Source organism: Papio anubis, chromosome 19 (genome assembly GCF_008728515.1).
Source record: "Papio anubis isolate 15944 chromosome 19, Panubis1.0, whole genome shotgun sequence".
Classification (NCBI taxonomy): Eukaryota; Metazoa; Chordata; class Mammalia; order Primates; family Cercopithecidae; genus Papio; species Papio anubis.
In genome coordinates this window covers 67,596,861-67,619,768 of record NC_044994.1, presented here as the reverse complement: position 1 = coordinate 67,619,768, position 22,908 = coordinate 67,596,861, and the positions used below count along the sequence as shown (strand labels likewise).

At 43.3% G+C, this 22,908-nt stretch overlaps 1 long non-coding RNA gene across 3 annotated transcripts; it reads right to left on the bottom strand.

The window, feature by feature from the left end:
• Window positions 1–481: 481 nt before the first annotated feature.
• On the bottom strand, window positions 482–17,662 carry LOC103879844. 3 transcript variants are annotated; one of them, XR_640619.4, is made up of 4 exons: window positions 16,540–17,662; window positions 14,937–15,100; window positions 8,338–8,752; window positions 482–3,317 (listed from the first exon to the last, which is right to left on the bottom strand). It is a non-coding gene; the product is annotated as an uncharacterized LOC103879844 (long non-coding RNA). The 3 variants fall into 3 exon arrangements; XR_002518768.2 differs by having other exon boundaries at window positions 8,338–15,100; XR_004180110.1 differs by lacking the exon at window positions 482–3,317 and adding an exon at window positions 4,849–6,700 and having other exon boundaries at window positions 8,338–15,100.
• Between the last annotated feature and the right edge of the window lie 5,246 nt (window positions 17,663–22,908).

The window sequence follows — 22,908 nt, the reverse complement described above, 5'->3', positions numbered from 1 at the left end:
TTGTTTTTCAAAAATATGCCCACCAAAATAATTACCTACCCTAGAGACAAAAATTGCCCATTAACTTTGAATGACATCTTCTAATGATTTTATCAGGCTTTCGTGTACCCGAGATCATCTCTATTGTTTGAAACCACCAGGCATCTCAGCTTGTATTTAGAGGGAGAGGCAAAAGTAGCTTGTGAAAGGCATGTCTAGCTCTACAACCTGACCTCTGAGTGGACCTAGAGGAAGGCACCAGGTATAACATGCCTGTGGGCAGAGGCCCAGGAACACCTTGCCAGGCCTTCGGCAAGGTCAGTCCTCCTGTGTGGGGATCCTGAGACCACGCCCAAAGGAGCTGTACCCTGCAGGGGAGAGAAATGCTGGCCAGATCCAGGATGCAGAGTCGAGGAGACAGGAAAATAGCTCAATTGTGTGTTAAATTTTGGACAGCACGGTCCCAAACAGTCAAAGGGACAGTGAGGAGATGCCTGTCTGTGGCATCCTTGTGTAGAAGACGAGAGGGCACTGCGTCAGGGTGAGAAGGAGCCCACAGGGTGGGCGTGCAGCCCCTCGTGCTGCCAGTCCAGCGCCTCGCACCTCTAAATAGCACTCACGGTAGGATTCTGTTTTGCGTTCTCTGGTTTCCATGGTGCACCATTCCACAGACAGTTCTGGTTGTTTTACTGACAGGTGGACCTTATCTTACATCACTTTCCTATACTTCTCAGTTCAACTCTGCACCACTCAGACATGAACGCTTTGTGGTAAAGACACAGTTTAGTCAGAAGAGCCGATGGCAGCTGGACCAGTGCAGAAGGAGAGTAAGAGCTGGTGCGTCCCCCAGCCACCAGGGACAGCTTCTGACCGCAGAGTGCTGGTGACTGCAACAGACTGTGGGCAGGTCACTTCTCCTCTATGGGTCTCAGTGTCTTCAACAGTAAAATAAAAACATTGAATTAATATCTCTTTGACCTTAACAAGTCATCGTCTTCATTATTCTTGTGGAATTTAATATCAAGAATCCCAGAAAGCCAGCGGCTTCCATCTGCACTTACTCCTCAGATTCAGTTGCTGAATCCCTGCCCACCAACTCTCGAGTTGCACAGCATGTCCCTGACTGCATGTGAGAAGCCTTTCTCCAGACTCCAGCAAAAGAGCCTTCGGGAGGAGAGTGAGGGCTCCCAATCACGCTTCTCAGTCTATAGAGATGGAAGTGTTTAGAAAAGAGACAGAAAAAGGAAAACTCACAATGCATGGAGAAAAGCCCTGAAGAACTCCTCGGGCAGCTGTGCAGGCCCCCACTCAGGATGCCGAGGGCGCTTGTACAGGGTTCCACTGCAGGTGTGTCCTGTCTGCAGTCCGTGCGATTCAGGCCCCCTTGGCTGGGCTCTAGGTCTCTCAGAGGCCCCTCTGTCCTTAGCGTAGACGCCTGTCTTCCCAAGGAACGCGAGGGAGGCCAGCAGCACATGAATGCCCACACCGTGCTTTACGACACGGAAGATGCTTACAGGCAAATGGGAGTTCTATGAATCTAATGTTAATAAAAATTGATTTTTGAAAATGCAACATCCTTCTTATACTACTTGCAGGTTAGATAAATAAGCCACATGGTGATAAATGCCTGCTCTTCACAGTTATAATTGGCCAAATATTCTTTTACTCATTTTGGTCCCTGTTTTACTATGGCCAAAATAATAGTAAATAGATCAATTAGCAGGTTTGAGATATGACCTGGGAACTTATATTTATGAGAACTAGGCCAAAATGCTCTCCCCCTCATCAATAAGTTGTTGGGTCTCCCCCTCCTTGCCCCGCTTCCCGCATCCGAGGAAGGGCTGAGATCCAAATAGTTGTCGCACGATGGATGGCATTCCTTCTTCATGACCTACCACACTCACATGATTTAAGCCATGGTTTGGGATGTTGTTGATGATTTATTGTATGAAAAATGTAAATGATCTGGATGGCAGATGTTTTATATTTTCTGACCATTCATTTTCAGTGGGAATGTAATTAAAATTTATGAAGTGTATCTGCTGAATTGCATTGGCAATTGATGATCTCCTCCAGGGCTGTCTATCCACAGATGATGAGTAATTGTGGACAGAGACGTGTGGTGACAAGGGCAGGATGTGATGTTTCTGCCAGAGTGAAGCGACCTGCACAAAGGACGGAATTCCTTTGCCTTTGTCCCCAGACCCCAGCCCGACCCAGCCCCACCCAGCCTACACCGTGAAGAAAGGTGGAACAGTGTCTGCTCTTTTCTTTCCAGAGTTTTAAAACTGTCTACCAGGCTCCTGTGTCTTCACATGGCATGAAGACCTTCTCCTGAAAGGCATGTTAGAGGCCCACCACAGAGATCCAAGGAGACGATGTCATCCTTCAGAGAAAACCCACAGAAGGGACTTCGGCAAATCCCAAATTCTCCAGAGAGCTGTCATTGTTTGACCTTGCAGATCATGTTTTCAAGCATCGAAGTTACCATGAGAGGATCAAGTCAAAAGAGTATCTATAATCCTATCTATGTGCATCCACTAGATGAAATGTGATTGTGCAATTATCAGTTGATGTGTCTACCTCCCTACTAAGCATGGAGCTTCTTGAGGTCACAATTCTCTCTGTCTCTAAAACCTGGGCGGCATCTGACAGCAGAGCCTGCCACACAACCCGTTCTTGCACTTGGTTAAGCTGTGTAGAGGAAGCTACATCTGAGGAAGAGGAATGCCAAAGAGCCAGAACATGCCACACCGTAGTGTTATTGGCATGGTTTTTCAGTACCTTATGACTTCTTGTGAGACCTTTTCTTTTGTGAAGATGCCAAACTCTCATCATTGATAGCATCACTGTCCTGCAAAGTCCCCAGAGCATTCCTTTAAGTTCCCAAGTTCCCAGTCCCAGTAGGCCACAGAATTGGATGGCCTGGGTGAAGGAGGTCATCAGATGCCCAAGCCACAGCATCGATGGTGTGGACACTCTATGTCAGTGCAGAAACTTGCACTTTGCTTCTAAATGTTTACTTTAAATTCCACAAGTCAACTTGTGTATGGTTCTGATGAGTGTGTGACCTAAAAGTGCTATGAGTAAAACTCACTAACACTGGAGCTCAAATGAAGACTGATGACCATGGCAACCAACAGAAGTCTCTTTGTGTCAAGCAGCTTCTTTTATCACCTCACCTTTCTCCATGGAACATCCTTTTTTATTTCTCTTCTCCCTTCTGTTGATCTTCATCACCAGCCCACACACCTATTATTTAATCAGGTACCCTCCAAGCCATTCATTCTATTTCATACAATCAGTAGGATGGAGTCTTTGATAGCTCGTACTTCTCACTGAAACAGAAACAAAGGTAAAAATACTGAAATAACTTATTTTTATTTCATCAGACCCAGATGATCACTGTGTTTACTGAGATGCCTGGACACTCAGGAGGTCTTTAAAAAGCATTCACAACTCATGGGAAGATAGAATTCCTGAGCCAAAGGGCACCTCAAATTCTTTAGCACAAGCCCTTTATTTTATAGAAGGGGAAAATGGCTCAGTGAGCTGAGGAGTGGCAGCTCTGGGGCCGTGATTCAGAACTCTGGTGGCTCCATGTTGCAAGCGCGACTTCTGTGCACAGTCTGATTTTGTTTTGAGATACCAGCTATTTTCTTTCATTTATTCTCTTGGTGCTTCAAAGTCACAGTAAAACAGCAACTTAGCATTGCATGAACCGGGGCTCCAGGTGCAGCTGTGAGGATGAGAACCTGAGTGCAGCGTTTACAGGAACACACTGTGTGCCAGGCCCATGTCTGGACAGCAACGCTACCATAAGTTGTATGATTACTCCCATTCTACAGGGAGGCAACCTGGGAATTTCCACTTTAACTTTTCATTTCTTCTTCTTTGCCCTATAATTCCCTTCAAGAAAATTACACTTACAATCTATAATCAGTACCAAAATTTGGTACAAGGATGTTCATTGCAATATATTAAATGTCAGAAGAGGAAAAGATGGTTAAATAAATTATGGTAAGGCCAAGCATGGCGGTTCATGCCGCTCACTTTGGGAGGCTGAGGCAGGTGGATCACTTGAGGTCAGGAGTTCAAGACCAGCCTGGTCAACATGGAGAAACCCCATCTCTACTAAAAATACAAAAATTAGCTGGGTGTGGTGGTGTGCGCCTGTGGTCCCAGCTACTCGGGAGGCTGAGGCAGGAGAATTGCTTGAACCTGGTGGGTGGAGGTTGCAGTGAGCTGAGATCACACCACTGCACTCCAGCCTGGGAGACAGAGCAAGACTCTCTCTCAATTAAAATAAATAAAAATAATAAATAAATTATGGTAGAGCCATATGATTGAATATCTCCTGAATGTAAGAAAATCATGTCTTCATCCTTTGACCATAAAATTCTACTTCTACTATGTAGGAAATAAATAATGAAGGGTATCCATAAATATTTAGCTAAAAGTTATGTTTATAGCTTCATTATAAATCACAGATTAACAACAACATAAGTATTTGATACGAGTTTATTTGTGAAGTAAACTATGATACATTTATGTAGTGGAACACCATACACCTAATAAAAATTATCACACAGACTATTACCCAAAACATTCATGTAATATACTATTTATTATACAGTTGAGTCATTATGTTACCAAGCAATATAGACGCAGTGAAATTATACTGTTTTCATTCAAATTGAATATAAATAGATAGAAACCAAAAAACTAAAATGTTAACAGCAGTCATTTCTAAGTGAGGGGATTATTACTGATTTTATTTTCTTATCTTTCTTTTCTATATTTTTTATTTTTCTCATAAAGAACATAAGTACTTACATAGTAAAGAAAAATAAAAGTTATTTTGTTTGAAAGTTTAATATTAATAGAAGAAATCAGAATACAACTCTCTATCTAAAGTATTATCCAAATTTTGTTTTTAAATATTTGGACTATAATACACATGCTTCAGAATACCTCGGAAATATATATCGGATTATTCCCATGGCTTAGAACTATAGGTGATTTTTGTTTTATTCTTCATATCTCTGTTTTGCCAAGTTTTCTGCTGCAAACATGTATTTTATAATCAGAGAAAACAACAACAATCATAGAACACATAGAAGTCGAATCCGAGTTTTCTTATTTTAGTTAAAATACTAAAAAATAAAGCAGAATATTGAGTGTATCTGGGGAAATTAGAAGGAAAATGAATACCTCTCTTTCTTTTCTTTAAACTTTATTTTTAAGTGGCTTCCTGACTGCCATAATGTTTACCAAACTCAGTGCTAAGATTTTCATTGACAAGCACAGGCATGCTGTAGCCCACTTTCCTGTAGAACTGTCACAATAAAAAGACATTCACATTTTAGTATTTGGGCAAAATGTTTAACACTCAAACATTTGTATTTTTCCTTCAGTTTTCAAAACAACTTTAAATCTCTCTTTTCAAAACAGCGTTAAATGATGTCACTCATTAGCTAGCAGGTGGCTGGCAGTGGAGAATTGTGTTTAATGCTTCCATTTCCAATGCAGCTGGAAGCACAGACCAGGTGAGCGTGCAGTGTGCGGGTTCAACTTAGGAGCTGCAGGCTGGGCATTGAGTAAACTGGAGGCGGCACAGCAGCAAGCTGGGGTAGACCTCCGAGCCCCAATCAGGAACGTGAGGCATGAAGTCCAACCTCACACTGTCTGCATGGAGATAGATCCGGGAAAATCAAGCCACTGGTAATAAAGGAATCAGTGCCACCCAGAACATAAGAGCCATGTGTCCCACAGAAGAAACCACTGTTGGAAGTCCAGCTGTCATTTTAGGGCAGACTGAAAAGGAGATACAGAAAGTATCAGGGAAGTCAGCCGGGAGGGTCATCCTGACCTGAGCTTAGTGACAGCCGAGAAAAAGAACGTGGCATCAGTGACGAAGTTCACGTGGTACTGGTTGTGAGGTTTGGCTACAATAGAGGATGAGGTGGCAATGATGATAAACTGTCATCGAACAGACATAAAGGATGAAATAATCTTGAATCCCTCCTGAGCCTACCAAGCCAGACTAAGCCCAAAGAGTCTGGAGAAGGCTCTGCATTTGGATACCCAGCCCCTGCACTGGAGGAAAGCTGTGCATCTTCAATGGAATTTCTCAATCCAAATGGCTGGGGTGGGGTCAAAAGCATGCTCTTGCCCAAGGTATTTTAAGTGTAGGAGTGAGAGGTATGCTGGGATTTCATTAAGATCTCTTTGGGAAACACAGAACACTTAGTGCCTGACTAGGCCTTGTTTGTATCAGTACCAGGTTTGCAGCCCGACGGTTTTTTCAGCCCTACCCATAACCATTGCCCCCGAGTTGCTCAAGGGGACAACAGGGGTTCACCCAAACCAGCCACTGAGTCAGCCCAAGGGACAGGATTAAGTCTTCTGTGACCCTGTGCTTGGAGGTGCAGATGGCCTAACTTGTGGCATGAAATGCCACTGGTAATGGGCGACACTAAGACCTGAAATTTCACAGAAAGGCCAGCATGGTAAGTGTGTCTGCTTCATAAGATTTTTGTGCAGATTAGGTGAGAAGAGAGGCTGTAGGTTCAGTGTGCAGGACAGGGGCCAGCTCAGAGCAAATGCTCAAGTGTGAGTCCTTAGAGCCTTATTATTCCTCGCGCTTCACCTTTGCTTCACATTTCACAGACTTCAAAGCATTTTCACTGAGCATCCTCATATTTGTTTCTCACCTTAGCTGAGAGATAGAGAGCACGGCACAGTTATAATTATGCCCATTTTCCATTCATGGATCTGATGGAAGTTGGGCGTTCTGCCCAGGGATGGCGTTGGGTGGTAATGGGCCGGGGTTCCGAGGCCCAGGGACTCTACTGCCCAATGCTCTACTGAAAACGCCAGGCTGCTGTTCCATGGTCATCTGTACCTGCACTACAGCTGTGTTGTTCTGTGGTATCTTTTTCCATTGTAAAATCAAATGATTTATAAACACATTGATTGATGCCACCAGAGCATTCCTAACAAGGAGTCTTTGATTCAGTAGAGATAACCCAGGCAAGAACAGGAAGAAAACTCACAAGGCTCTTGCTCCTGGAATGAGTGAATGATTTTTCAACCACTAAAACTGTCCTCTTGTAAATTCTTGGTTTTTGTTTTGTTTTGGTTTGGTTTTTTTGAGACAGGGTTTCACTCTGTTGCCCAGAAAGAGTGCAGTGATATGATCTCAGCTCACTGCAGCCTCAACCTCCTGGGCTCAAGCGATCCTCCCATCTCTGCTTCCTGGGTAGCTTGGATTACAGGCACATGCCACCATGCCCAGTTGATTTTTGATTTTTCATAGAGCCGGGGGTCTCACTATGTTGCCAGGCTAGGCTTGAACTCCTGGATGCAAGTGATCCTTTCATCTTAGCCTCCCGAAATGCCGGAATCCCCACACCTGGCTTTGTACATCCTTCCATAAGCTCCCATGCATTCTCTCAGATATGTCTTGCTTCCTGGTTGTGGTCCCTAACCTGCCCCTGTACTCTCAAGTCTTTCCAGAAAACCAAGGGCCGCAGACACAGCATTAATAGCATAGATGGTGGTGAGTGCTCTCCACTGAGTGCCTGCTCTGTGGTGGGCAATGAACGAAGATGACTTGATCACTTTCCTTAATTTAGTCCTCGTCATATCCACTGGCAGGTAACAGCTCATAAGCTGATAAAGGCAGGATCCGGACTGAGGCATGTCCAGCTCCAGATGCAAAGCTCCTCACCCAGGTGCTAGCCCACCTGCCTGGTCGGAGAACCAGAGCCAACACTGCCCTCTGCTCCCTTCCCCCTGGGGCCCCTCCCACAGGCTTCTGCAAAACCAGCTTGCACAAAACCAGGTGTCTTTCACCTGCCAGGGTTCATCTCAGGCCCTGCACTCTTAATGATCACCGTAGATTTCCCACTGGGAACCTGGCCCGTCTTCCTTGTCACAAGACAGCCAGTTGAAATGAACACAGATGCAGGCTATTGGGACCATCATGCCCTGCTCATAGCCTGGGGGAGAGCTCTGCAGTGGCTTCCAGAGTCTGCCCTCTCCACCACGCTTCTTTTCTCCTCTGAAGCTTCGCCGCCCCCACCACCCCTGCGACCTCTTCTCTCTAAATTTCCACAACTGTTCTTCACTGAGCCCACACCCAGGACATAGGAAGATGGAGGTGGTGACTCACACTGGGCCTGCTGTCTAAGGGGAAATGGGCACATTCAATCAGAAATCTCCATAATATGTGAAGAGATTTAGGATTGAAGATGCGCAAGAAACACCTAAAGGAAAGGAATCATGGTCTGGGAGCCTCTGGCCTCCTTTTCTACACCACAAGCGTGAGCGTCTCCACGCATGCGCTCTCACCTCTTGCACTGGCTGCTCAGTGAATGTTCTTCTGGGTCTTCTGGGTGGAACCGCAGTTTGTTCAGCTCTCTCTCTCTGCACACCCCGGCGGGCCTAGTGCAGAGTCTGGCATTGCCTAGGTGCACGGCTCAGCACCTTCGTGCGGAAGAGCTTCAAGGGTCTGGGAGCTACTGCTGCATCACAAACCTCCCCAGGCCCAAAGGCTCACAGTTCAAAATTTTGTCCATTACTCCTCACACAGTTGCGAGTCAGTTGTGCGGTTCTGGCGATCCTGGGTGGGGGGCCTCATTCCTCTGCAGGCGGCTGTGGGCTCTGCTGGGATGGCTGATGGGGCATGGCCTTGAGGACACACTCAGGTCTCCTCTGGCATCTGTTCCTCCCGCAGGCAGGCCAGCATGCTCCTGGTAGTGGCAGCCTCCAGGACAGCAAGTGGAAACACAAAAGCACATTTTTAAAGCCGGCAAGTATGGATGTGACTCCTGTCCCCTTGGCCAGGACAAGTCGCTTGCCCAAGGCCAGTATGCATATGGAAAGGCACAGGCCTGAGAGGCCAAGGGGCATGAAAGTGGGGGACTCTGAATGTCGGGGGCCCAGTGTACCTCATCCCACTGCAGAGGAAGCTTGCATCCAGCCAACCCAAATCCTACACACTTCCATTTTAACGGGTTTCACACTGAAATAAATGAACGTCTCTCAAGGCAACAATACATCCAGTTCTGCCAGTGCAGAGTCCTTTGTGTGGGCTGGGCAGAGTCCTGCAAGGCCCCTGGGAGACAAAAGATGGGCGGTGAGAAGTGGGTCCCACGTGAGGATGACGAGAGGGTGGGAAGTGCCAACACAGATCCCACTTGGAACTTCATCTTCTCCAAAGAATGTCAAATTTTGAGTGGAAAGGGGAAAAAAGGGGGGAGCCCCAAATGTAACACAACACTCTGAAGTCAGTTCTTTTTCTCTCTTGACTAATTAAGCTTAACCAGAATGGTGGGGCTGTCAGGCGTGGGGAACCTTTCCCGAGAGAAGAAAGGAGCCGCTCTCCAGGTGGGTTCCCGACTCTGGCTGGCTCCCACCACAACATACATTTGGCATCCATGACAGCACCGTCAAAAATAATAGCGAGAAAGCTCACTGTCTGTCACGACGGAATAATTATGTATGGGCTTTCCTTACACTCAAGATGGATTAGATATTTCATTGAGGAAAATATATGTGGCTTTTAAAAAGAATGTAATGTATTGAGGGCACTGCTGAGATTAATAGCCAAATAAAGAATTTTTTAAAAAAAAGTTCTGTGTGTACGTGTGTGTGTGCGTGTGAACATGTCACTCATGAAGAGATGGGAGATGTCACTCCTAAGCTGGTTAATTACAAAATGCATTAATGTTTTATTATACCCTTATCAGTAATTAATCACCCACTTTGATGTAAAGTTCAGCCTCAGAAAAGTATCATGAAATTGTCCTTCATGTATGAATGAGGATTTTTAGGGGTGAACAAAGACCACGACAAAGATAGAAGAAGTGTATTCCCCCTGGAAGGAGGGCAGGGATTAGCCTTGTGTCTATCTCACACTGCGTATGTTATCCTTGGGGTGTTTATGAGGCCAGAACCAAAGGAAGCAAGAGAAAGAGAAAGAGACAGGGCAAGGGAACAGAGAGAAGACAGAGATAGAGAGAGAGAGAGAAGCGAGAGAGAAGCAAGAGAGAGAGAGAGGTGTCTCCACAACAGCGGGATGGGGAGCTTTCCTTAGTGGTGTTCTTCAGGTGCAGAGTTTGAATAAAAATGCAAAACAGGATGCTCCCATTCAGTAAATATTATCGTTTTTATTCACTCATTAATTAAGTTGCTTAATTGCTGCTGTCAAAAGACTCTTGAGTTTGTGACTGGGGCTGCTGCACTGTTTTGATAGGAGCTGAAGGAGAGAAAGGCAATATCGCTTGCTCACTTGGCTTTCTGAAGGAAGCCTCAGTGAGGCAGATCAGAAAGGATCCAAGAGGGTGATGTTGAGAGGGAACACTGCTTCTGGGGGGAAACAGCCAGTTGCAGGACTCCTGTAGGAGGCTATTTCATTACTGTGATGGATGCCCATCACCAGCTTATTATCATTTCAGTCATTATTCTGTGAAAATCACTTTTATGCAAAATATTTCCCCCTTTAATCTAACTTCCCAAGAGGGGCAGGAATGGAAATAGACTCCGGCCTTGTCAGTCAACACAATCGTGCATCCCTTTGTAACCCCTGCAGAGGAATGACTCTGGGCTGTTTTGGAACACATCCTGTCCACTGCACTCCATCTGCAAATTCCCAGCACTTCCAGAGCCTCCCATGCATAATGCTCCACGTTTCTTCACACTGGGGTGATCACATGTCCCAGGGAGCCTAAGCCAGACTGCCGCTCAGCAAACACATACCAGAAATAGCCTACAAAGTGTCTTGGTGCTGACATTTGATTAATGTTCCCTGGCCTTTCCATGCTCAAATATGCTTTATTTGAAATATTTGAATAACCTTTGAGCACACCCTTCCTAATTTGTCACCCTGTGCACACCCAAAAATAATACACAGGCTAATCCCACAGTCACTGCACCCTCTTGCCCAGGAAGAGACGACTCCCGCCATGTCTAAGCACACTGGGCTTCCCAAGAGGGGCGGCTCCACCCCATCTACCAACGAAGTGTGGGAAAACAATGAAGAACAACAACACGGACCCACTGGCATCACCCTCAATGGGAAAAGTGATGGTGGATCTGCACAGTAAACATGGGTGTGTGTATCTGACCTTCTTCCCCAGAGTCTCAGGTAGCATCCAAGTTAACTCTGCTCCCCTACCTGAGGGCAACTAAATGTTTTTCTTCTGCCTTTCACAATGTAGCTACTCCTCCATCCAGTGGAGCCAAGGGCATCTATGTGTGCATGCATAGGCCACGTATGCATTGCCTGCATATCGTGTGCATGTATAGGTTGTTGCATATGTGTGCATGTGTGGATTGTTGCATATGTGTGCACGTGTGGATGGTTGCATATGTGTGCATGTGTCCATGTTCTCTACACTTTCTCAATGACCTCAATTGCATGCTTATTGGGTGCCTGGTTGATAGTGTATCTGAGAGGAGCTGCCACATGGTGAGCCTCACCTGCAGGCTGGAAAACCAAGCCATACAGATAATACGATGAAGGGCTAGGAGGGCAGGCCAGTTAGCTAATGTTACTTGAATCTTTATTTTTTTGTTAACATACAGCTAGACACATTGGAATCCTGATGTCAAATCGTTATGAATTTTCTGCCAAAAAAAAAAAAAAATCTTCATTTTCAGGGCTGCCATGGACTTTGCTTGCATATGCTGGCAAATTACTCTCTACTCTGCCATGAGGAAGGTGGGAAGAAAGGAGGGAGGGAGGGAGAGAAGGAGGGAGGGAGGGAAGGTTGAGAAGCATATCAGTTCACAGCATTATTCTCACCCTCTTCAATTTTCTGAGAAATTCATTTGCATTTAGGACAAGGTGACTTCTTTCTGTTTTCCACTACCTTCATGAAGGAAGGTGGGGAATAGTTGTTACAATTTTCTAACACTTACCTTACGAATCTAATGGTTTTATTTGACTATCAAACCCAACTCAGTGAAATATATTTAAATGCCTTGGTATCTTGCATCTATGGGTATTGATTAGGTAAGATACTAACCATGGGGACTATCAAATTCCTATAATGGCCTGAATGTGTCCCCCCAAAATTCATGTGTTGAAATCCTAACCCTAATGTGATCTTATTAGGAGGTGGGACGTTTGCGAGGTGATTAGGTCATGAGGGTGAAGCCCTCATAATTGGAATTCCTGTCCTTATAAAAAGACACCAGAGAGCCCCCCCGCCCCTTTTGCCATGTGAAGACACAGTGAGGAAGCAGGGCCTCACCAGGCACTGTACCCAGCCTCCAGAATTGTGACAAATTAATTTCTGTAGGTTATAAGCCACACAGTCTATGGCCTTTTGTTATAGCAGCCCAAATGGACTAAGACAGGGGCCATTATGTCCTATGATTGGTAGAGAGAGATGCTGAATTTTGTATAGACCAGGAAACCTAGGAGCTCAAATCACAAGGAACCTGGAGCAGAGGGAGGGGAGGGTGGAAACGGGAGACTACTGGAGCAAGAGCTCTAACACGATCATGCTGCAAATTCAGGATGAGTTAGAGGAAGCCAACACCATGTCTTCATCACCACACTTCCAATCACATTAAATGATTTAGATGATCTCAAACTTCTGAAAATAGCAGCACAAACACAAGTGTTGATCTAAAACAGGAAGATTACAAGCATACCACAGATATATGAAATATTTTCCAGGAAAAGAAAAAAAGCCACCAGGGGAAATATGGTTTTACATGTTATTATTCTTGTCATGTTTGCAAGCATTCATGTAGACAGTCTTTGTTTGAGTAGGAAATGACACAACTTGATGCAATATGGACAATATTCTGGAACAAGATTCTAAAAAATTTAAAATTCTAGTTTTTGACATCTAAAGTCAAATTTTCTAAAAAATTGAAGAAATAATTATTTCACTTACTGCTTATGTTGGCTTTCTATTGCCACTATAAAAAATTACCACAAACTTACAGACTGGAAACAGCATAAAGTTATCATCTTGCTGTACCGTGGGTCAGAAATCAAACATGGGTCTCCCTGAGCTAAGATCAACGTGTAGGCAGGGTGAGATTCTTTGTCTGCTGGAGAGGAGAATCCATGCCTTCCTTTTCCAGCTTCTAGAGGTCACCCACCATCTTTGGCTGGCAGACCCTTCCTCCATCTCCAATTCTGTCTTCTGATTTAAGTACCCTGTCAATCTCTTTAACTACCCTCTTCTACTTTTAAGAACCCTCATGATTACACTAGATCCACCTGGATAGCCTCTGTATTTTAAAGTCCACTTTAAGCAAACATAACTCCATATGCTCCCTTAATTCCTCTTTGCCATGTAGCTCCCATATTCCCATGTTCCAGGACTAGGATGTGGACATCTTTGGGGGCCATCATTCTGCCTACCACACTGCTTTTAAGGTAAGCAAGAATAACATGACGAGTTGAAGGAAAGGCCATCCCAGTAGGCAGGGATTACCACACTGGGCTGGCTAAACACTCAAGATATGCCATGGAAAGTGCAGAAGGTTGTATGATCAGATCAATCTGGGAAACGTGAGATTATCGCATCTTTTTCCTAGAGGTTTGTATGGTTCCTGTGTCTGCTCCAACGAAGTACCACAGACAGGTGGCTTGAAACAATAGAGATTTATTCTCTCACAGTTCTGCAGGCTAGAAGTCTGAGATCAGAAATCAAGATGTCAATACAGCCCAGCTCCATCTGAAGCTGATGTGGTTTGTTTGGCTGTCGCTACCCAAATCTCAAATTGAAGTGTAATTCCCATAACTCCTATCTGTGGCGGGAGGGTCCGGATGAGAGGTAATTGAATCATAGGGGTGGTTGCCTTCATGCTTTTCTGGTGATAGTGGTGTGTTCTCATGAGATCTGATGGTTTTATAGGGGTTTTCCGCCCCTTCTCTCTGCACTTCTCCATCCTGCCATCATGTAAAGAAGGACATGTTTGCTTTCCCTTCCACCATGATTTTAAGTTTCCTGAACTGTGAGTCAATTAAACTTCTTTCCCTTATAAATTACTCAGTCTCAGATATGTCTTTTATTAGTAGCACGAGAAGAAACTGATACAAAAACCTATAGAGGAATCCTTCCTTGTCTCTTTTAGCCTCTGGTGTTTGCCAGCTATTCTTGGCCCTCCTTGACTTATACATGCATCACTCCCATCTCTGCCTCCATCATCACGTGGGCATCCTCCCCCTGGTCTCTCTCTCACTGTCTCTATCCTACTCTTACAAGGACATCAGTCATATACGACGAAGGGCCCACCTTAAATCCAGTATGACCTTAACTAATTACATCTGCAAAACCCTTATATCCAATTAAGATCACATCAACAGGTATGAGGACTTCAACCTACCTTTTGGGGAGGTAGAATTCAACCCAAAACAAGGCCCACACTAAGGATTAGCATTTTACAGGGTCTGAGAAGTACTAGGGAAGAAATCCTATTTAACTTGGTTTAACCTACAGCTTCCCAAATTTATGACCATAGAATCGTTTTGCATAGAATGCCTTTTAATATGCCAAACAACACATTGTGGGGAAATGTAACTCTAAGGAATAATTAATTCTGCAATTCTATCACTCAACACATTCTTTGATTTTGAAATTCTTACCTTTATCTGATTCCTTGTCTTTAAAAAGTCACTCCATTTATTCTTTAGCAGTTTTCTGACATAGCATATTCCACAAGAACTCCAGAATTCCTCTTTTGTTATATTATGACTTTTATATGAATTTCTCTTTTCATATATCATATTGAGGAATGGCTTACATACAGTGAAATGCACGAATATTAAGCATGCAGTTGAATGAGTTTTACAAATGCATGCACTTGTAAAACCCACACTTCTATCAAGATACAGGAAGATCTTTTATGCCCCTTCCCACTAAACCCTCCCACCAGAAGTACTCCCAGTTCTGATTTAAGTTACCATGGATTGATTTTACCTGTTCCAGAACCTCAGATAAAAGAAATCATATGATATGTACTCTTTCATGTCTGGCTTCATGGCTATTCATCATGATGTTTTTCAGATCCATCCATCCATCTATCCATCCATCCATGAGGTATATCAGGAGTTCATAGTTTTTTATTGATGAGTAGTATTCCACTGGATGGATAAACAAAATTGGATTATCTTTTCTCCTGTTTTTAGATAGCTGGTTTGATTTCATTTTTTGTTATTATGCATAAAGCTGCTGTGAACATTTTGGTATAAGGCCTTTCGTGGACACACATTTTTATTGCTCTTGGATAAATACCTACAAGTGGAATTGCTGGGCCATAAGGTATAAAACCTAAGTATGGTTAACTTGTTAAAAAATTGCAGCAGTTTTCCCAAGTTAATACACAATTTCACACTCCCACCAGTCAGGTATGAGAGTTTCAGTTGCTCCATACTCACACCAACGTTTGACATGGTTGGTCTTTTTCACTTTAGCCTATATGATGATTTCTTTACCTTTTAATAAGTCCTCCTATGCCTAAGATAGAACCATGAGTAAAATCCTAAAGCAGGATCTTATTTATGTTTTCATTTTAAAGCACAGATAGTTTAAGCTTAAGGAAGAGCCTATTCTCTTTGGACTTAGATCTAGGAAGATTGTGAAATTCAATCTATTCTAGGAAGATTGTGAAATTCAAATATATTTATGTATTTTAAAATACTATATTGCTAGCCACCAATGACTCAAAACAAATAATTTTTTAAACAACAATAATCAAATTAATGAAGTTTGTAATTTGTTCTTTCATAAATTTGAACTGGAATGCAACACGTGGATAAAAAATATGAAGCTATATTTTATACCTATGTCAAATTATTTAATTATAAATACTGAGCTAGAAAGTGTTAAAGACTAATTATGTCCCCAATATACCTACATTCACGACGGTTATAACAGAGCAAATACAGTACAATGTAACTTATAATATTATCATAATTTGAGACCTTAAGGGGACTGAAATATGCTCACATTTATGGAAACTAAACTGTGAAATGGCTCTAGAATTCTCGTGTGGGCAGTGGTTTAAGGAAGCCTGTCAGTGATTAGTATACACCAATACATACATCAGTCATGCTGCACCAGGAGCTTTGGTGTGATGATTTATTTTTACGCAGGAATTTCGTTTCCTGGAAGTTGTAAGCACTCCTAGGAGAGCCCTCCTATGGAGTGCGTGGACTTTCTGGGGCTTTGTAACACCTCAGGCTCTGCCCTGGCAACAGTGCCCAGCACCACGCCCGCCTAGACTTGCTCTTGGCAAAAAGCCCTTCTGCCCAGGAGACTCAGAGGGCAGCCTCAGGCCTGACCACAGCAGCCCTGAGAGTCCTTCTTCAGCTTCCCGGGAGACACTTTCAGGGGCAGGAAAGGGGTCAGGAGCCAGACAGCCTCAATGCTTCAGCCCTGACCCAGGCCCCAAAGTCGTCAGGGCACCAGCAGCTCCCCTCTGTAAACCTCTCTATGGAAAATTTTAACCTAAAATAATTTTCTCTCTTTCTCTCTCTGCAACTGAAGAAAAGGACTTCTCAGAGCGAGCTTAACTACCTACCTTCAATGTTTCATTGTCAGGGAAAGCGATACAAATCAACGTGTTTAAGTAGCTCCTTTGCTAGCGTTGATAGAATCCTAAAATCGTCCTGAAGAAGTGTCTTTGGTAAGGAATGAAATCGTATCTGGAACGTCCAACTGCAAAGCCGATTGCATGGCGAGGCTGTCTGGCGATGCTACAGTCCTGGAAACAGGAAGCCTTGTCCTAAAGTCAACAGGGGTCAGAAACGTACAGAAACCGAAGCCAGCTCTGCAAGTCCGTTTCCAGAGTCACATTTTCGGCCTGGGGGTGGGTTGGGGGCGGGGGAAGCACGCTTGATCCATCGCCTCAAATAGTCACGGTTAGGACCATTTCAGGGCTGTGTTACTTCGGAATAATTTGTCTGCTCGCTTTGATCCAGGCTGTGGGGGTGGGGCGTGGGCAGCGGGGAGGCAGCAAAACCCTACAGGCGGGCCTTTCATTTCAGAGGCCGGGAGTTCTCTTTAAAACACGTGTGGAAATCCACTGGTCCTCCTCTTCAAAGTCACGCAGAGCAGAAGTGACCCCGACCCTAAAAGCCCAGGCCCTGCACAACTTGAACTTTCTTAGTCGCCGATGTTTTCTTCCTCCTCAAGGGATTAGACAGAAGTTGCACATAAAAGCACTTTTAGAGCGAGCCTGCCATTAGCCTCTCCCTATGAAATTTCTAGCGTGGTCATTACCGCTCACTTAGCAACGCTCTGGCGGGGCAGAAAGTTGCCTTTTGCTCCCACAAAAGCAAACACTTTTCCCGGGCAGGCGACGCATTATACATTATCGAGTCAGTTCTCCTGCGCTCGGGCCGATCAATAACCGAGTCGGGGCCCCCCGACCCAGCCCCGAGCCCAGCCCCGCGCTCGCGGGTTCCCGGGTGCCCGGTCCGGCCCATCCATCACGCGGCCACCGCTGCGCGCAACCCGGGCGGGACGAGCCCCCGCGATCCGTCTTTGCCGTGAACTCCGCGTCGCCTCCTGACCTCGCGCTCAACCCGGACACACGGGGAGGTGCGAAGCGGCCTCCCGGGGCCCGGCCCGCTCCCCGCCGCACATCAAACGCTCGCGCTGACCCCGGCGCCGCCGGGTCCCTGCACGTGCAGCGCAGCCGCGCGCTCCCGGGTCCGCAGGCCCCGCCGCCGACGGGGCCCCGCAGTGTTCAGCCGGGGCTGGGAAGGGAAGTCGGCGGGGCCTGCGCAGCTTCCCAGGCCGTCCCGGCGCAGAGGCGGGCCCGGGCCTCCTAGGAAAGGAGCTGTCCCCGCGGATCCCGGCGGGGTGAGCGCGAGGCGGGTGCTGTCCGACTTTCAACAGTCCCAGCGAACATGTCCTAGGAAACGAAACAACTTTTTTAACTGTCTTTCCAGAGAATTGGGATGCTAAGAAGTCACCCAGCTCCTGGAGGACAGACTGGAAAGGCACCTGGCCTCGGCCTGGGCGGCTCTCCATTCGTTCCTCGCTGCGCCCCCTCATCCCCACTCCCCCGGCCCTGCAGGGAGCCCCGTGGTGCCGACCACGGCATTGCCTCAACCCATCAACTCTTAAAACACACGAGCCTTAGCAGAGATACGATTTCATTCCTTCCAGAGGCCCTTGAGATTTTAGGATTCTATCAACTCTAGTAAAGGAACTACTTAAACATGTTGCTTTGTACCATTTTCCCGGACTATAAAACATTAAAGGTAGGTAGTTAAGCTCGCTCTAAGAAGTACTTTTCTTCAGTTGTAAAGAGAGAAAGAGAGAAAATTATTTTAGATTAGCATTCCCCATAGAGAGGTTTGCAGAGGGGAACTGCTGGTGCCCTGACAGCTCTGAGGCCTGGGTCAGGGCTGAAGCACCCACTGAGGCTGCCCTGGCTCCTGACCCCTGCCCTGCCCTTGAAAGCGTCTCGGGGAAGTTGAAGATGGACTCTGGAAATGGAGACAAAGCAAAGGGTTATTTCTTGGTAACGCCAAAAACGGGAAACATGAGCCAGCAGAGGCTTTGTCAGGGTGCATCAGTGGGCAGCCGGGAGTTAGCAATAAGGGCACAGAACGTGGCAGCCTCCCCCTGTTCCTGGGCAGGCAAGGATTCCGGGTCCTTCTTCCTCTCCTCGCCCTGAGGTCAGGGAGACAGCTGCAAATGCCATTTTTCCAGAGGCTGAAGGGGAGCTGAGAAGTGTGAGGCCACTGAATCATGAGCGATGAAGTTTTGACTTGGCAGAGAAACAAGCATGGACCTTCGCAGCTTCGTTACATTATCATGCTTGATTCCATTTCAAATGTGCCTTACCCGCGGCAGAATATTTATTGTTTCCAAATTCCAAGGTCCTTGGGAATTTCTCCAAAAGTTTGAATGCTTTTCAAGTAACGCTACTTATAAATGATGAGTTGATTGGGTATTTTTCAAAACAAGAGCAATGTAAACATCGAAATAGATGCAACATTTGATTCTTATATGGTAAAAATGTGCACCGTTCTGCAAAAGGAAAGATTTATTAAAAGTTTATTTATTTTATTTATTAAAGTTTATTAAAAGTTTAGATATGAAGCTAACTTGGGGGTTGATGTCTGGAGATTTAGAATTGCTTACACATCACTTTTTCTGCTTCTCTGCTTCTACCATTTTCTCCATTTTAAAAACATCCTTCTTGAGTTCCTATATTCCCCAAGGAAAAGGTGTTTTGATTTCATTTATTCATTCAACAAACTTCTTTTAAGCAAGTGTTACGTGCTAAAGAGTAGCAATATGAAGATGTAAAAGTTAATAAGTACCAGAAATTAATGAACAGCAAAACAGAAGTTCCTTGGAATGACTAATAAAATAGACAATAAACTAATCTGAGGGAAAGAATATAACTATACATTACAACAACAAAATAGGAAAATAGGATAATAAACAGGTAACCATAAAAATGTTAGAATTCTAACAAATAATATGCATAGTATCATGCCAATCATTAGAACATACAAACCAAATGAAATAAAAGACTTTTAGGAAGCATCTTTACCAAACTTATCTCCAAAAAGTCGGAGACAATGAAAAACCTATTATATCAATCATTTTAAAAGAAATTTAAAAGCGTATCAAATGTCTATCACAAAAAGCCTTCAGGCCCAGATTTTTTATCAACTTAAAAAAATACATAGTTTCTTCTGTCATTTTAACTCTTATAGTGTAGAAAAATATGGGAAACCTTCCAAATAAATGTGTGAAGCAAACATAGTACTAAAAACAAAGCCAGATAAATGCAGGAAAAACTGAAAAGTATAGTTTTACCTCACTTATTAACATCGGTTAAAGAAATTCTAAGTATTAATATATTGAATCTGACAAAGTAAAGAAAGGACAATACTCTGAAAAAGTGAGTTTATTCCACACTAAGTAAATCAAATCTAGGATGTCTGTTAACATGATTTATTATACTGAGTGTTAAAAAGAGAAAATTCACATAAGAATTTCATCAGATGCAAAAAAAAGAAGAGCACTAAATAGAATTTAATAGCTTTTCCTGTTTTTAATAATATATAGCAAATTAGGCTAGTAAGAAATTTCCTAAACAGTTCAGGGAATATCTTCCAAAACTCACACCAAATATTTTATGCTAAATGGTGAAATACTAAAGATACTCCAGTGAAGTCAAGAATAAGATAGAATGACCAAATTAATCTGTTTGTTTTTTCCAGTATCACTCTGGAATCCCAAATCAATGAAATAAGATAACAATATATGCAGAATACAATTATTAGAAAGGACTATATGAAATTATCATTAGTTAGAGATTATTTTTACTGTTTAAAAAAATCAAGTTAAGATGATTTAATAAAGTGGTTAAATAAAAATTAAAATAATATATCAATAGGTGTCTGTTTTATGCCAGGACAACAAATTAGAAAATAAAATGGAAGTGAAAATCCTACTTTAAAAAATCAAGCAAGGGCAATCTAATTGGGAAAGATTTTCAACAAATGATGCTGAAACAATTGGATACCTATATGGAAAATGGTGGATTTTGGTAGACCCTTGCCTCACACCACACACAAAAATTAATTCAAAATGTAAGAGCTAAGGCTCTTAAACTCCTTAAAGAAACATAGGAGTAAATCTTTGTGACCTTGTTTAAGCAAAGATTTATTAGATAAACAACAAAAGCACAAGTGATAAAGGAAAAAGTTGATAAATTGAACTTAGTCAAAACTAAAATCTTTTCACTTCCAAATGTATACCATTAATAGAGTAAAAAGACAAGCCACAGACTGGGAGTAAATATTTGCAAATCATATATTCTAAAAAAGATTTGTATCCAGAGTATCTAAAAGCATATAAAAATCTCATAACTTACTACTAAGAAGATAAATAGTTCAATTAAAACTAGGCAAAAGGGCCGGGCACAGTGGCTCATGCCTTCTAATCCTAGACTTTAAGAGATCAAGGCAGAAGGGTCACTTGATCCCAGGAGTCCTAGATGAGGCTGGGCAACATAGTGAGACTTTGTCTCTACAAAAAATTTGAAAAATTAGCCAAGCATGCTACTGCCTGCTTGTAGTCTCAGCTAATCTGGAGGCTGAGGTGGGAGCATCTCTTGAGTCCAGGAGATCAAGACTGCAGCAAGCTATGATTGCACCACTGCACTCCAGCCTGGGCCACAAAGTGAGATCCTGTCAAAAAAAAAAAAAAAAAAAAAGCTAAAATATTCAAGTAGAAATTTACCCCCCAAAAGATAACAAAATGGTCAATAAACACACGAAGAGATGCTCAATATTATTAATCATTAGGTCAATATAAATTAAAACTATAGTGAGGTACCATTTCACGCCGTCTAAGATCACTATGATTGAAAAGTCAGATAATACCATGTTTGGGTGAGAATATGGAGAAATTGATACTTTTGCACATTGTTGGTGGGAATGCAACATGGTTCAGCCACTTTGCAAAAGAGTTTAGCATTTTCTGAAAAAGTTAAAAGTAGATTTATCTTATGATCCAGCAATTCTACTCCTAGGTATTCACTCAAGGAAAATGAGAAGATATGTTCACACAAATACTTACTTGTGCACCAGTGTTCATAGCAGCATTCTCCATAGCCAAAACATGGAATCAATCCAAATGTCTATCAATTGAAGAATGCATAAACAAAATATTGTATATCCACACAATAAAGACTATTTGGCAACAAAAAGAAACAAAAGTATTGACACATGCTATTAAGTAGATGAACCTCAAAAATATACTAAGGGAAAGAACCCAGTTACAACAGACCACATATGGTATGACTGCATTTATATGAAAAGTCTAGAAAGGGCAAATCTCTAGAGACAGAAAAAGTATTAGTAAGTAAGTGGTTGTGTGAGGCTATGACAGAAACAAAGATTAACTGTAAAAGGGCATTAAAATGCATAGGGGTGAAGAAAATGTTCTAAAACTGGATCATAGTTAAGGTTGCATAATTCTGTAAATATACTAAAAAATTATTGAATTGTATACTTAAACAAGCAAACTTTATGTTATGTAAATATGCACCAATAAAGCTGTTATATAAAATGGCAATGAGACTACTTTCAGCCATGATTGCATAGTTTGTGGAAGATCAGTGGTCTCACTGCACACAAATAGGAAATCTCGATTAATTTTTTTAAAATGCTTGTTGGACTTGCCAGGACTCAAGGGGCCATGACCTTGGGGAGAAGAGAAACTCAGCGAAAGAAGTGAAGGCTGCATTTGCCAATTCTTGATGCCAAGCAAGAGACTGAGAATCCAAGCAGAAGGCTACAGCTGAGGTTCGTATCATTCAGTAGAGAATTTGGTTGTCACTTCACCATGCTGGAGAGAAAAAATTGACTTTGGAACGTCTAACACAAGTGGATCTTAAAAGGCCAAGATATTGAAATAATAAAAGCTCAGAGAAAAATGCTCAAAATGCAGAGGATTCCCGCTCAAGGCATTTGCTGAACTCTATTTTTATGTATTAACTTCTAATTTTGAAATAATTTAGACTCACAGAAAGTTTCAAAAATAGTGCAGATAGTTCAATATACCTTTCACTCAGCTTCCCCCAGCAGCATCTCTGGCTTCTATTTCCTAGATGTTAGTAGCACCCTCCCCAGTCATGAAGATCAGAATGTCTGCACTCATTGCCAAATGTCCCCTGGAAGGCAAAATTACTCTTGGTTGAAAAACCATTGCCCTGTCATTAACAACTTATATGAACATAGTGCTCTTATTAAAACCAGGACGTTAGCATTGGTATAATATAATTAACTAAAATGCTGACCTTGTACAAATTTCCCTGATGTCCATTTTCTGCTCCTGGACCCACCCAGGAATTCACATTGCACTGAGTTGTGACTCCCTGAACAGCGCCACTCTATGATGGTTCCTCAGT